The sequence below is a fragment of the Echiichthys vipera genome (genome assembly GCF_963691815.1).
Source record: "Echiichthys vipera genome assembly, chromosome: 5".
Lineage (NCBI taxonomy): Eukaryota > Metazoa > Chordata > Actinopteri > Perciformes > Trachinidae > Echiichthys > Echiichthys vipera.
Window position 1 is genome coordinate 25,527,218 of NC_139830.1, and position 12,270 is coordinate 25,539,487.

The 12,270-nt window shown below is 39.9% G+C and overlaps 1 protein-coding gene across 2 annotated transcripts in view; it reads left to right on the forward strand.

Annotated features, from left to right (window-relative positions):
* nectin1b (nectin cell adhesion molecule 1b) overlaps positions 1–12,270 on the forward strand; it is a gene marked incomplete at its 3' end in the record, with an annotated part of 164,324 nt that overhangs the window by 68,572 nt on the left and 83,482 nt on the right. The window lies entirely within an intron of this gene.

The following is a 12,270-nucleotide window of genomic DNA, read 5'->3' on the forward strand; positions in this document are numbered from 1 at the left end:
CCTGCTTCCAGTGTCAGTAAGATAAAATATCCGTGACAACTTGTTTGTATCACAGAAAAGCTATTTTCTCACACTGGGAGACAACACTGATGGAGCACTTAAGGATGGCGCATTTTAATCAAGCTCTTCAGTTTTCATGGATAGATTTGCGGAAGCTGCATAACTGTCACCTCAGCGGATGGCGGGGCCACAGAGCACCTTGTTTCAATTAGTTTGGGGATAGTGTTTGCTGTGGAGATGGCATCGACTATGGTAAGTCACATGGGCTAAGACAGCTTTCTCCAAGGACATGTGTTCTGCAGATATGGTGTCGCTTGTCAGAATCTAATGAACCACTCTCCTGTTTTAATCAATCCTCGCTTTCAGAAATAGGAGGTGAAAGAGGAAGTGTGAGGGAAAAATAAGACAGGGACGGGAGGGATGGGGGGAGGGGATCCATGGCGAAAGAGATGAGCTTCATGTAATGGGCCTCTTCTTAGCAAACACCTCTCTCATTCACATTCAGTTCAGAAATCTCCTGAGGGAAGGTTGACAAGTTGTCAGACCAGATTAATAAGCAAATTACTAACGGGCATTTGAGACTATGTTAAAAAATAGAGACAATTAAACAGCATCACAATGAAAGTTATTTTTCACAAATCATTCTCAGCAGCTTTAAACCATCTAATAAGAATGCCAGTCAAACAGTGACTCCTGTGAAATATTGCAGCAGAGGAAGCCGCAGGAAGAGGGCTGAATAAGGGTGGTTAAACCTCAAAGATCTTCCCCAACTTAAGAGAGCAAAATCAGTCTTTCATTAAGATAATCAGCTTTCCCACCACCATCACACTCGAAACAAATCGATGCTGCCATCTTAAATTTCCTTCCAGCGCATAAGAAGATGTGATGAATGGCCGTTTTGTCAGGATGGCCTTTCAATTATGTCATTATCACCCCTGAGAAAGGCGATGTGTGTTTTTTTGGCAGTACAATGCACAGTGAGGCAGCACATTCACTGCAGATTTAATTTGTTTACTCACTTCAATAATCTTTTAAACTTAATTCGATATTTTTTAACCTTGACACTCCTACACAACAGCGCTAATCTCTGTGAGATGAGGGCCGAATTATAGACAATGCATAATTCCTTCCACATTAGCAGGATCAGCTGTGAAGGATAATATCACATCAGCTCGGGGTCAGCCAGTATGTGAACCTTCCGGTGATTCCACTTAAGGCCCAGCAGCGCTAACTTTAACCCCTCTTTGTTGAAGCTGTGGCACCGAGTTGCTTTAGAGAGCAGAGGTGCAGTCAGCTTTGCTACAGGGCTACACCACTCAGGTTAAACTGTATGAAGTGAGAGCGTTCTCATCAATTTAGCAAGAAAGTGTGAGGATGTATCCTTCTGTAAGCACAGGCAACCAGCTCCGACGTCTGTTCACGCTCGCCTGAACAAGCAATAGTTGGCTCCCGTGTGAGAAAATGAAGTTGAGAGAGATGAGGTGGGGGGAAAATATCTTACCCACATGGAGAAAATGAGATGAATAAAACATACACAGTCCAATGGAAATATAAATAAATAAAGGTATGTATGGGACTGAAGGAGATGCTTCAGTGGGTCTGATTTTTGGGGGAATTTAGTTGAAGTAAAGTGGATTCTAGAAATGGGCTACCAGGAAAACAGAAAGTGTGAGTGGTATAGAGGCAGAGGTGGGAGAGAGGGCAGGATGCGGTTTACACGACACTAGGTAACATCATGTGTCAACTCCCGTTGTTCACTGCTCGTCACTTTCTCTATCCTCCAATTCCTATGTTATGATAAAGAGTGAAGACACAGCGGTAGACACGGTGGTAGTGAAAGGGGCTGAATTATTTTTTAAAACCTACCTATGTGGACCTTTTTACTGTTAATTTACCAATCTCACTTTTTTTTGGCTCCACATATATCAACGTAAGCTAACGAAGCCATTGGCGAGAACATTAGCTGTGTCTATATAATGATTTCAAATGCCTGCCACCAGGTTGGCAGGAAAGCAGCAGCCAGTTGTTGGCAGTGGCAAAGGGAGCTTCGTCAGAATAAATTTAAATTATTGAGCAGGTGATGTTACTCTGAGATGACATTAGCTGTCAAATAAACTCATTGCAACTTGAACTGGATTATAATTTATTTATTTGTAGCCACAATTAGTCATTACTTAAACATGTATCATTTATTAGATAGGTATGAGCCTCATGGGTCTATGTTTTACAAGATATTTTTCTAAGAAAGAATTCTCTGGGCTCCCAAAGAAAAGAACTGTTGTGACATGGTGGTTTGAAGATCCCATGATCTGGTAAACATCAAAACTATCAAATATTTTTGTTCCATATCTGATACTTATGATTGATTCCTGACTGTCATGTTGCAATGAGAAATGCATCACATTAAAGGAAACGTTGTATAAGGAGCTTATCCATGGTCATTGTATTACCTACATGCAATTTGCCACGCCCCGAGTATGGAGAAGCAGTCAGGAGGTTGTGCATGGAAGCTAAGAAATATACTCCTGTGGACGGGGATGGCAACTTAACTGAATCTAGCCCCCCCCAAAAAAATATATTTATATATATATATGTGTGTGTGTGTGTGTGTGTGTGTGTGTGTGTGTGTGTGTGTGTGTGTGTGTGTGTGTGTGTGTGTGTGTGTGTGTGTGTGTGTGTGTGTGTGTGTGTGTGTGTGTGTGTGTGTGTGTGTGTGTGTGTGTGTGTGTGTGTGTGTGTGTGTGTGTGTGTGTGTGTGTGTGTGTGTCATTTTAAGTGCACACTATACAAGTATTTCGAATACTTTCAAAGCGTAACCTTGCTTTCAAACAACCCCGTCAGCCCTGCCGTTCTATGCTCTCGTCAAAGCCACCAGTAACTTCACTCCTCGAACACGTTTGCTGGTCTGCCACGATTGTTTAGTTTGTTTTATTTTATGACATTGGGGTTTTAAAGGATTAGGAGCTAAAATTTATAAAACAAAAACAAACCGATCGAGGCGAGTGGTAGAACTTCTGTTTTCTGTGAGGTAAAATTAGTGTTTTTGGCTTTGATAAGAGCATAGATAACAGCTTCAGTTCCTTCTGTGTAACCAGGGCTGTCTGACGGCAGGGTGAAGTGGTGAAAATATTCTAAATAAAGCGTGTACTCAAACCGATTTGAGGATTTTTAGGTGGACCTTTTTAGGTGGCTAAAATACATTTAGCTGCTGCCCTCGTCCTCAGCAGTATATTTCTTAGCTCCCATGCCTGTCCTTCTCCCTGCTTCTCCAAACTGAGGCTTGCTGTCCACCATATACTGTAGGCAATACACTGACTATGGCATTTCATGGGACTTGAAGGGAGACTCTGACAAGTAGTTCATGGTGGTTCTCATGGCAAATTCCTTAACTATCATCCACAGGGCCTGCCAACACCCGAGACAATCCTAAACGATTTGCAATGGCTTTAAAAAGAAACCAACAAACTGTACATAATATTAGGTGTTGATGGCGAGGTTCATTTTTATCAGCTGAGAAACAGACATGTTGCTCTCTCCATCACTGTGAAATCTGTTGGTTTTTTCAACAGGATCGCTCCGTGTGATAAAACTTACAAGAACGCAGAGAGAACATCCTTGAATAAAACAAGTATCGCACCATATATTACTGACATCTAACAGCAGAGCCACTCCACGCAGCCATTTGTCTCTTTTCTTTTCTCTGACAGAGACAAGAGACATTATGATGTCAGCGTTGCAGAGGCTCCCCCAGCAATGTGAAATTTGTTTGTCTTCGCCTGTCATGGTGGAGTCCGTCTCAGTCTGTGCGCTATAGCACATTGCAGTGTCGCCTTCTCACATTGCTGCCTGCATTATTCATTGATTCAAAGGCCACATGCGTATATCTTGTATATCATTGCACCCTCACTTAAAGTAGACACATGCTGTCAGGCTGGTTGCGTATTCAGTGTCTTCTCATCACCCTAGAACTTCACGATCAGGCGTCCACAAACCTAGAAAGGATTTGGATTTGCAAGCTGATAGAGCGACTGCCTAGCCCCCACATCCTCACTACAGGAGGGGCTGCTTGCTGCTCAGATCCTGCCAAGAATACACCTCATTATCCAAATGAGACATTAGCATGAGCCGCTCCCTTGCTTGCACACCATAGGCCGCCCCATAAAGCCTCTGCTGTGCTGAGCTGTGCCAGGGAGAGCACCGAGGGGGAAGACATTGTGGCTGCAGATCATTTTGCATAAAATGGAGGAAGGGGATGCTCAGTGTGCTGAGGGGTCGTTTTTATTTGGAGAAGAAGAGATAGCTCGACCATGGGAGTGAAATGGAAATGTCACCAGGGGAGAGTGTGTGAGAGCCGAGCAGCTGAGATCCTAGTGATTTATCTTAACATTTGTTTCTGCATGGCTTGCTGTTTCTGCTCTCTGGAGGATATGCAGAGGAGAGAGATGTGGCAGACAGATGGAGCAGGGGGATTGGATGAGCCCCTTCGGCCCAACTTGGCTCCTCCATCCTCCTCCTTTTCCTCCTCACTGTCCATCCATGTGGTGTTGGATCTGTCACGCCTCCCTGAGAGCCTGATGAAGTAGGTCAGACGCTGTCCCAGGGTCTGACCACTGGCTCCAGAGCTGCTGTGCGGTGATTCACTCATTACACACACAGCTCCAAAATAACAACAAGGAGACAGGAAAACAACAAGAAAAAAACACAACAGAGAAGCTGAGGGTAGGATGGTGCGGTGAACAAACATTGGCCCGACCTTTCCTGGCCTAATGCCAGCTAACATGCAGATTTGTTTGCTGCATGTCTGCTGACCTAATAACTCATCCTTACAGCACATCCTCTTAGCACTGTAGCCACATGCAGGCTAGGGTGCAATAATAATGGTCCCATATGAGCACACATGACTCTTAAAAGAGCATTGGTGTTTAGATGCTGGTGTTAATATTCATTGCTCATTAAATGCATGTTAACAATGGGTTTTATAACCCTTGAAGCACAAAATGACCATCTTATATCAACATGGATATTTTTTTGGAGAGAAGGATTTTCCTGTACTTTCCATAACAACTTTGATGTGGGATCCGATTGTTCTATGATCTAACGTAATTCACAGAATGTAAATGTTCTGAATCCTTGGTCACCAATAAAGCCTAGGGCTGGCTAATATATATGTATATATATATATATATATATATATATATATATATATATATATATATATAATTGATAAAATTATAAAACTCTGTAATTTTCATTTTCAAAGCATACAAAAATAGGCTAGATAGTATATTTATCCATTACCTATATCAGGATAAAAGATGTTGGCCATATCGCCTCGGCAAAAAAAAAAAAAAAAGAGAGTCAGAGATGACGTGCTGCTTTTGCTCTAAAGAGAGGACCGTCCTGCGTGTCGTTGCATGTTCACAGCAGATGATGTCATATTTTGATGCCAGTTATTCACAGCATTATCTTCTCCAGCACATCCCGTGCCTCATATCTTCTTCTTTTTATTTATTTATTTTTTTTACTGGGGATTTAAATTTGAATTACTAGTCAGAAGGTTTTAATGGCATCTGTGACATTTACCTACATATGAGGAGAGCTTATGCCTCTGTAAAGTTAGTGATAGCAGAAGAAATGTGTTGACAAAGAGAGAGAAAATGATAGATATTGGAAGGCGAGCGTGAGATAGGGTGAAAAAGATGCTAGACTTCCCTTGCAGCATGTTAAATTCCTGTCAGCGATGAGCTTTTATTCGTTGTGGCAGCATTACATTTCCATGACTTCACGACCACTGGCAAATTCAGACAGGGGAGTAATGAGGATCGTTGGAATCACTGAATTAATGCGTCTTCCCCGATTGTCCCCGTCCTCATTCACTCATTATGCCATTCTTTATTTGCCATTGTCATTCCCCAGCCTCTCAAAGGCACCCCTTCTATCTTCTTTTTTTCCCTCCTCGTTGCCACTCCTCAGACTCTGAGTAGCCCTCTATTTTCTTTTCATCTTCTGTTGTCTGCAGCTTGTTCCTCATTTAGTCATATTAAAACGCCACTCCCTTTACCGTTCTCTGAAATCCTCTCTCATTTTCCCAGCCTCTGTCATAACACCTTGTCCAAGTGATTGCGCTAAGACTCTGGAATGTTTGTATCTGTCTCTCTTCTTTTTTTCATGTGCAGACACGACTGGAGCACACCCAGAAACAGTACCTGCAGGACAGAGTTGCGATACAGTTTCTCCCCCTTTAAAGCCCCTTCTACTTCAGACAGTCCTCTCCTTCAATGTCTTTGAACATTTGCTGCTGCTAGTTGCTCTGTGCTGTAGTTTACACTGAAATACAAATCCCTGCTCCAAATGTACATTGTTTTCTAAAGCCACAAAATCTGGAACAGACGAACAAAGAATTTTATTTTCTTAATGCTACATTTGATTACCATTTGTTTCTCTTAAGGGGAAACATCACAGGCACTGGTCATAGTTGAGATTTTGGGCTATTTTGCTTCTTCATTCAGACTAGTGAAAGAAAACATCCAAAAGACACTTTTCAGTGTTAGGGTTATTTAAGTGCAATTTCTCCTAAATTGACTAGCATTATATAATGCCTCATTTCAATATTAAAACATGACATTCCAGAAACCTGTCATACAAGAAATAATTATCTTAATGTATGTATGGTGATATCTATTGTTTGTTTGTTTTACCCTTTTCAACTGAAGTGTCTTCCAAAATGTATGGACATATACAAATATATATTTAAAGAGGCAGTTCTCAACATTCAGAACATTAATATGACAAAAAACAACTTATTTTTATATAAAGATATACTGGAATATATATGTATACACATAGTATATATATATATATATAATATATAAGAATAAGAGTAGTGGATATGGCCAGTCCGGTAAGTGCTTTTGGTCGTCAGTATCACCAAGCATCTGTATTTGATGAGTTGTGGAAAGGTCCGTGAGAGCCATGTGTGCCTCTTCAAAATGTTTTTTTCTCATATTCTGAGCCAGAAATCTCCACTTCAGTAGCACATCAAGTGTTCCATATCCATGCCTATCTATATTCTGAAGTTTTCTACAGAATAGTTTGTTCAAATATCATTCATAGCCTGAACAGTTAAGTTTTCTAATCTATGGAATGATGAAAAAGAAATCCTTACCTTTAAAAACCTTTGACTCTAATATTTAAACAAAATAAAACAGGATTCTTGAACCTGGCTTCATCCAGTGATCACATTTCTGTTCTGAAAGCATATGCAAAGTAGCACATATTTCATGAGGCAATGCCTCATTTGCATATCTCAACATAACATTTCAGGAAACTGTTTACCATCTGTTTCTCTTGCTACAGGCAAAAAAGTTTTTATGCACTGGTCAGTTTTCTGAGTTTGGGCTCTCTCAGACTAGACTAAATTTAACATTAGCTAATGCATCATTTGCATATTAAAACATAAAAATTTCTGAAAATTTTAAGTTAACAAAATCATTTTCTTAATGTAAGTAATTTACTGGGTAAGCCTCATGCTACATGGACACGTGTCGTGTTTTTTTAGTCTTCCAACCATTTAAGGCACTTCTGTACTGCTTGCCATATTGTTCCAGTCACACACATTCTTACACAGAGGCTGCCAAGTGTCTGCTCAGGAGAAATTTGGGGTTCAATGTCTTGATGAACATGAGTACTGGAATAGCCAGGGATCGAACGCCCATTTTCCGATTAGTGGACAACCTGCTCTAGTTTATTTTTATTTTTAATCCTATTCACCTGTAGTGTGTACCCTTGAACAATTGCTGCTGCTGGTCGTCTTCTACTGTAGCTTACACCAAAATACAAAACTCTGCTCTGAATGCAAGTTATTTTCTGAAGACACAAATCTGGCATAGACCTGATGTATCATTCCCACAACAAGATCTTTGTTTGCCATTTGTTTCTCATAAAGACTCACTTCTTTTTTACACAAATGACTCAAATGGAGAACATTTAGAGTTTTGAAGGAAACTGAGATTTTGTCAGTAAATCATTTGGAGGTAGTAATTAATTCACTTGATCAAGTCAGATGTGAGTGTTGAAAATAGTATGATTAATGCAATACGAAGCAGCATGGTTGCAGTGTTTAAATAGCTGCAGCGTTTCATGTTATTTGTTACCTGTATAAATCTATTATGCCTTTGGACTGAATTATAGCCTTTCATAGCACATCTTGACACCTATTAATCTCAATAGTACATTTAAGTCGACTCAAGGTTAGCCCACTATCTGCATGTTTCCAGCGTGGCGTAAATGCACACTGCTGTTTGTTGCCTGGAACAGTATCAGGGCTGTTGTGCTGCTTTGAAGTCTTTTTTATCTATCTGCTGGCAGGTGTTGCCTGTAGCTACGGCGTGCTAGTGGAAAGCTTCCTCCCTCCTCCGTGCTGTCAAATACTCCTACGTACTCTGACCATTTCAAATGTGTTTTATTATTAGTGTTTCTGTAATGTGATTAGTTTGCACCATAGCCCGTCTAATTTCACATACTCACATTCACAAGCATTAGACTAAGCTTCTGCGCTGGAGAAATTTGTTGTTATCTCCATGTATGCATGAGGCCAGTGGGTTGATTAGGGAGGTGATGGTGTGATGTGACCTTTCATAGTAAGCTAACGAGCACAGGTGTGCTCAACATTTGTGAGAACAGGCACTCATCTTTGCCAAAATACCTCTTTGTAGTGTGTTTGAAGTGAATGAGCATTTTCAGCTTCTTTTTTCTGCTTTATTACAGAGGTAAAGCCAATAGGGATGGGCAATATAGAAATTCTCCTTTAAGAAAAACAACTATAAACGAGATTATCATCCAATAAAAAGAGCTGAAACTGCTGTAATATTATTTGGTCTAACTCACCCAAAAACACAATAATAAGGAATCTGTCAGCTTGTTAGCGTATCTTTCACAACCTGTTCAGAACCAATCTAGTTTATAGCCGGTAAGCTACCGACAACATTATCTTCTCTTCACCTGTTTTACTGACTTTAGGTTTAGGTTACACATAACATGACAGTATTTGCACTTAGCTATTGCTTTTACCCAAAGCAATTTACAATGAGTATAATCAACAATGAAGATACTATCAAAAAAGTGTAAGAATTATGCTAGTCCTCCGTTTTAGAAAGCTTTTTTACATTTTTTTCATATGTATGTATTTTATTAATTCATGGGGTGCGGTCTGAACATATGAGTTTTCACTCTTGTGACAGAAGGTGTATAGGGTTTCTACTGTCCTGTTGTAAATGCTCATTCCACCATTGTGGAGCCAGGACAGAAAACAGACGGGATTTTGTCGAGCGGCAGCAACAATAATCTTGTCGTATTGCCCAAGCCTAACAGCCATCTGAACACTTTAGTACTCCTCCCTTCCATCCCTGTAGAAAAACATTTAGATATTTCATCAGGGGTGGATGCACTGGTCAAAGAGCCACAAAAAATACCAGAATATTTACAACTGCTTTCATGTCTAAAGTTTGTATAGGCTATAACACATTCTTCAATCATTAGTGGTGACATTCACATTCTTTGGGTGTCAAGAGGTGGTGTCACTTGATCCTTTACAGAAACAGAGGTGATGGAGAGCACCTTTGAAGGCTAGCTGCATCTTCTTTTACTGCCGCTATTCTGTAGGTTTAATGGTCTTGCCTTGTGTTTCTCACCTCTAAAAGTGGTAAATATTGAGTCGACCTTAGAAATGCAAAGTAAAAGGGCTGCCCAATTAAGATTAAATAAGGGGGCTGATGAGAGGGAAGAAATATCCTAGCAGGGGAAGGCAGTTAATGGTAAGGAGAGGATTACAGGAGAATGTTTTCCCTTTTCTCTCTACTCCTTCAATCCTCTGGATTTTCAACCCTCTTTGGACTTGGTGGGAGGATGTGTTCTCTAACAGGGTGACCTGGCTCTGCTCTCTCATTCATGTGTGTAATGAAGGCCTGTGTCTGAATAATCCCATTAGGTGGTCAGATTAAAACCTGAGCTGATATTTGAGACTGTGCCCGGCACTGCTTTAGAAATTGGAGAGCTTTGCTGACGGCCCTGGGAGAGAGGGTGCAGAGGAAGAATGGCTGAGGAGAGTGACTGTGTTTGGGAGGTGGCTCCTTTGGACCGATAGAGTGCCATTGTAATTAAAGGAGAGGAAGGCTTCAGCGGCTTCTATACTTCACCCAATTCCATCTCTGCCAGTTATGCAGAGATTTATCTTTTCCACTAAAAAGCAGTTCTAATCTAGTGTGATGGATTTGATTCAACCGTTTAGGGCAATGATTTAAAAATCATTTTCTGCTTATGTGGGAAATGTGTCTTTTTTGTTTTGCCTGATGAGGATGGCAGGGGTTGTCAGATTGCCTGGTTTTTGCAGGGATGTTCTGATTTGACTCGATTTAACTTCTTGCAAGGCAGCACAGATAATTTAATATCTCTGAGGAACTTTTAGGATTGCTTAACATAAACCTTCGTTTTGGCTCAATTATGATTAGTTTCTAATTTCAGAAAAACAATTACCCCATCAATATTAAATGTAATTGTCTATATTGAATACTGGGTTCCTGTTTAGAGCAATACTGATGAAGCCACGTTATCTGCCAGTTGCTGCATTTTAATTGTAACAGCTGCCACATCTCAGTAGATAATTTGTGCATATTAACTGCTACAGGTGTGACATGAGGATAGGGCTGTCTGATAATTCTTGAAAACTATATGTTTTTTTATTACGGTTTTGGCTTACATTAATTATAAAAACAAGATAATCAAGATAAAATAATTATTTTGCCACATTCTGTTCCACAATGATTCTCTCGGTGTGCTTTTGCTCATTTGCGCTGATTATCTGGCTGTAATATGTTGAATATAGTTTACCAAAATGTTGAATATGTGTTTTGCAGTTTTCAGTAGGTTGTGGCAATGCAATACAAGGTCTTTTATGTGTTATTTTTTAATAAAAGAATGTATTTTAAGCAGTTTTCAGTAAGTTGTGGAAGTTTTATTTCTTTTGATCTAATTTATTTTGATTTATAATTTTTTATCTTTTTATATATATATATATATATAACTAAATATTGACCAAAATAATCAGGATTATGATTCATGCCATAATCGAGCAGCCCTACATAATGAACTTTGTTAATGTAAATGTATGTGAAAGTCCATCAAAAAGAGCAGAGTTTCAAATGTGAGTATATTTGTTGTTATAAGATCCAGATGTTTTCTCTAAGAAAAAAAATGATGTGTCATAAGCTCTTTGCTGAGAATTTGAAGATAAAATTGCCTCCGCTCTACAGGTTTAAACAAGCACTACCTGTACGCCTTGAGGCTTTGATCACGTTTCATATAGACCTCCTTCCTGTCTTCTGCGCTTTAAGGTGCCTTGCACATTGTTGTGGTTTGAAGTGAAGAGGTGTATGTAAGGGACACAGCTTTCAGTGCTGAGATTTACTCTAAGCACAACTGGGAGTGTTGTTATCTTGTGAGGAGGCTACTTGGTGGAATTAATCTGATGTCTCAGTTTAGCTCCAGATATGGTATATGACCATGGCAGTCTTGAATTTTAAACAATGTACCTTTTTTAGTATTTGCGAGGCACAATCACCCCTTTGTATCTTAGTTATTGTTTGTCTCAAGTAAGCCATTAGTCATTGTCACTTTGTTCTCGAGATTAGAGCACATCTTTGACTCATTGGCTACCTTTCCGTTTACTGAGCAAAATGTATTTTTCTCTGAAAGCGTATTGAGTTTTTTTGCTGAATAGAGGGGCTTCATGTCTATCAGCTCTATTGATGCATCATGGCTGTGTATGCTTGGCTGCTGATAATAATCTCTTGCAGTGCTCTTTCATCTCATTACTGCTACATTGATGATGAAGATGGTTATATGTCATAATGTACTAGTTTATGCTGGACTACAGAAAATCATTCAATATGCTTACTTAGACTTGTGTGAAACCTACAGTTTTGAATGCATTAACTGAAAGGCCACATTAATCAATTCTTCCACAGCTTGTTAAATCTTGAATTGATTCATTTTCTTCCACCTTCCAATCAGAGAAAAATGATGGTTAATGCATGCTGACAAACTTCATTCCCTTTAATCTCTTCAATCATTTGACTGTTTGATGATGCTGTGTGGTGGACTAGCTGTTTATTTCTTTCTGTGACTGAAACTGCATGTGAGTGTTAATGTAGGAGCCTTGCTACACTTGGTAAGGGCTCCTCAGGGGCTGGGGGGGGGGGGTTGTCGTGGGGTCGG